This window comes from Teleopsis dalmanni, chromosome 1, assembly GCF_002237135.1.
Source record: "Teleopsis dalmanni isolate 2A chromosome 1, ASM223713v2, whole genome shotgun sequence".
Taxonomy (NCBI): Eukaryota; Metazoa; Arthropoda; class Insecta; order Diptera; family Diopsidae; genus Teleopsis; species Teleopsis dalmanni.
Genome location: NC_051846.1, coordinates 78,639,765 through 78,644,488, shown reverse-complemented (window position 1 = coordinate 78,644,488; position 4,724 = coordinate 78,639,765).

The following is a 4,724-nucleotide window of genomic DNA, read 5'->3' as shown; positions in this document are numbered from 1 at the left end:
GGTGTCATCAGATGTGGGTAGTTTCAAGTCAACCAAGATTGTACGATGCCGACATTATGTTTTGGGTCATTGTGTTGGTAGAAGCAAATGTTTCAGGAGTTCTAAGTTATGTGGCACTTTGAAGTACGTTTTTTTTTTCAAAACGTTGAGGTACATTGTTTTGTTCATGTTACCATCAATAAACTTCCGATTCTCAATACCGGCAACTAACATACGCTCACTTTTTACTATAGCTTCTAAATGTTCTTTTTTGAGCTCAATATTAGGTTTCCGCCACACGTAAGTCATGCCATCTAAGCTAGAAATATTGAATTTAGACTCGTTTGAGAATATGACGTTGTTCCAGAAGTTTAATTTTTTGTGGGTATGTGCCCCTTAGCATAAACAAGCCGACTACTCTGATTTTTTTTGCTTATGAAGGGGTTTTTTAAGCCACCAGAGCATTATAGTGGAAGTGCCGAAGCACGTCTTGCCTAGTTCTATCCGTACCTTCCTGACTATATCAGGAGCATTTAATTTTGGATTCCTCTTGATTTTTTTAACAATATATTACTCCTCAGCTGAGTTGAAAATTTTATTTGGTGCACTTTGCCCATATTTTGAGTCCTATTTTCACGAACAAAGCGGCTAATGATGTGGAGCACAGTGGAGCGACTCAAATTGACGAATTTCGCAATTTTTCGCTGAGGTTGATGTGTTAGCGTCCCTAAAATGTGTTAGCACCCTTTCTCTGTGCTCAATTGAAGTGCATTTTTCCATTTTTTGAAAAATTACTTATTTATTATTAATTATCCAAAATCAAACAAGAAATTTATTACATTTGGTTGGAAAAAGTCTAAAAATATTAGTCGCTCCACATATTTGCGACTAAGTGCAAATGATAATTTGGATAAATAAACTGTGAATTATAATTCTGTTTTCACCTTTGATGTTTATGTTGAAGTTATTTGAGCCAGTGCATTTGAGCACTTTTACTCTTTATCAACTCGAGGTATCTTCAAAATCCCCCTTTACGCATTGACTGGATTATTGTTTATCACTTCATCAGACTAAGAAATATTTGACCTCAGATCTGCATACCTCCCCGAGGAGCCTGTAACCATTCTGTGATTCGATTACGCGGTAAGCGAAACAAAAACAAATTTTATGTACTTTGTTTAATTTGTTATGTTTAATAAGCGTGCCTTTCCTCAATTACATTAAAAACTTCATTGTTTTCTAATTCATTTTTAAGATAAAGTTTTTTAAAATTTTAAAACATTGTTGGATGAAATAAGCAAATACCAAAAACCAGCTCTAAGGAGTTAACTACATTTGCATACAAAAAATGTATTGATTAGAAAGTCTTTAATCATATTTACTACCTCTAACTGTGACATCTTTTACAGATTATTCACTCTAGCGAGAACTTAAAGAAAACAATCGAATTCGGTTACAAAATAGGAAATGGGTTCATAGTGATGCGATCAGAACTCACATGGTGTTATTTTCCGTCTCTAACAATTTGTTAATATTTATATTATATTTGTTAAAATAACTATTCTCAATAATATTATGAGTTAAAAAAATATATTATACTATAACTCGTTCGGGACCTGTATTAGGTACACATAAGACGCCACGTTTGCTAATTGTGGGTAATAAACGTTTATTGTGCAAGAATTTCAAAAGGATGTTTAAGGTTGTTCAACATAATTTAGTAAATTTACATTGATTACAAAAATGATGAGCTTCTGGGGCATCTACCTTTTATTGGCTTTAAAATTAAACATATGTGTTGAAAATTAAACTACATTATATAGCATACTGGAAAAAGTAAGCCACTTTTCAAATCAGCTACTAAAATTTCTTGTCATCAATCATATATAGTCAAATAAATAATTAATTCTTAATTTCGCACTAAAACTTTCATCAGTTTTCGATTTTTACGGATATAAAATAACAATTTAATTATAATTATAAGCCTTATAATTAATTTCACACCACAAAACAAAAAAAAAGATTTAATAAATTAACATGATTACCATTACCTTAAACAAAAAAAAATACTTTTTTATCAGAAATATTTTACTCTTGTCTAACACAAAATGTAGTTATAAAAACCAACCTGCAGATCAATAGTGGAAATAGATGTGAAAAAAATGAAAAAAAAACTTAGTAAGTTTGATACAAACAATCCCCAACTTAATTTATTAAAGAAAGTCATCATAGAAAATCTCATGCTATTTATGAGGTGATTTCTCATCAAATATAAATTAAACCCTTTCATTTCGGTCACGCAAACATTACATATAAGCTAGCAAATGTGCTAGGTAGCTGTGCTATAAACATTGAATAAATATGAGAAAAAGTTTATGTACATATATAACATCAGTATAAACATATTCGATTTAATTAATATCAAAGGTATGGATACGTATGCCGTATTTATTACTTATTTTTACTAATCTCTATGCAAATTATCTAGACATTTTTTTACACAATTAATAATTAATATTTAATAATAGCTTGAAATACAAGTTTTCAAGTTTTATATTTACAGTCTTTTAAACTGTTGGTATTTGCAGAAGTTTGAAAGTCACTGTAAAGTACTCTAGCGTCGGTTTTAGAAAATAATCTGAATTTTCACAAATTTAGTACACAAACCAAAACCGTTTGGTAAATATGGGAAAGCTAATAGATGAAGTATTAAACATATCATCCATTTGTTCTTAATGTAGTGACCAATAGAAAAACGCCAAAACTAAAACTAATTTATAGTATAGAATATATTAAATAATATGTTAACATATTCTACTTTGGCTTTTCGATTGGTAAATCTGGATTCAATCTAGATTTACTCACAGTCTGTCAAATTTTGTTGTCCAATCGTATATTTTTAGAGTAATTTAAAAATTTGTTAGTACTGTTAGTAGTAAATACCTGCAATATCGCAAATGCATATATCGAATTAAATGACACTTTATCTGTAAAATCATATAAAATAGGTGTTAATTTCAGTGTAATGTTGCTATTCGGGCAAAATAACTAGAGTGTTATAAATTCTCGAGTGAAAATAGATTTACCAATTGAAATTGTGTTCTGTGAAACATCTCTGTTTTCAGTACTAGTTATATATCTGAAGGAATTAAAGGCGAGAAATTTTAAGATCAATAAAGTTCAATAAACATTAAGAAATCTTAACACAACACAATCTCAAACAGAAGTAAGATTACTAATAGTGTTTTTTATTCACTATCATCTAACAGATATACTATTTATAATAGATACAGAGATTTTTGAAAAATATTTCGCTATAATTTTATTTATTTCAACATATAATTTATATAATTTATTAAAGGATGTATTTATTGAAAATACTCATCGTTAGTGATCTGTGAAAGTATTCATAAGTTTTAGAAGTCCATACATAATTGTGGATCTACAAGTGCCGACTTATAACTTTAAACCTGACAAATCAGGTTACATTTCAAAGTTTTTGTTACTTTTTTCTGATTTATCAGAATCATTTACAGCACTTTTAAATTAAAACAAACTAATAAATAATAGGTTTGTTCCACGAGCTATTCGTAGTAACTTTAAGTAACACTGTGTACCTTGTGATCAAAAAATAACTTATTCGTTCTTTTTTTGAATTCCCGCGCTTATCCAATCGGTAAATTTTTTTTACCCCACATTCATCGAAAGCATCATAACTGGTGATGAGACATGGGTCTATGAATTTGACATGCCCATCAAACAACAATCGACCGAATGGTGCTTTGAAGGTGAGTCGAAACCGAAAAGAGAACGCCAAAGTCGGTCCAAAATCTGTTTTCTTCGATATTCGTAGTGTGGAGCACTATGAATTCCTTCCGGATGGTGAAATGGTCAATAAGGAGTATTATTTTGCCGTTATGCGTCGTTTGAGTGAGGCTATTCGCAAAAAGAGGCCAGATTCATAAAAGATGGAACTCATGGATTTAATACCACGATAAGGCACCGGCTCACACAGCGTTGGTTATATCGTAATTTTTGGCCAAAAACTCCACCAATATCATCAACCAAGCACCAAGCACCGTACTCTCCAGATATGGCCCCGTGTGACTTTTTCCTCTTCCCCTGACTCAAATTGCCATTGCGAGGAGCGCGTTTTGAGACCATAGAGGCCATAAAAGAGAATTCGCTGCGTGAACTAAAGGCAATACCTTCGGCGGCCTATAAAACTTTTATGGAAAATTGGATCAAGCGTTGGCATGCATGTATTGCCGCAGGAGGAGAGTACTTTGAAGGCGATAATAAAGAAGATGATTAAAAATTAAAATTTTGCGTTTTTTTTTAACTTTTCGTTCTTTTTTGATCAAATGGTATACACAAGTGCGTTCCAGCAGCAAATTTTCGAGTAAATGACAGCATCTGACAGAACGTAACATCCCTTTCGAAATTTAAAAATTCGCAGGCTTTACTCGTACATTTTATTTCAAGTAAAATTTGTGTGATGTGTAATTCAGCTGTTTTGATTTGAATTTAAATTTTTGTGTTGTATATTTGCGCGGCACTGATGTTCTCATCAGTCACTACACATTAATATTTGAATGTTAAAAGAGCTCAATTAAAACTTAAATTTTAATAGACTGAAAGATTAATCGTAAACAAGGTAAACGACGAGGTTGATTTTTGTTATTGATGATATTTTGGTATTCAATTCACTTACGATTGTACAATAAAAAATCATGAAATTCAAA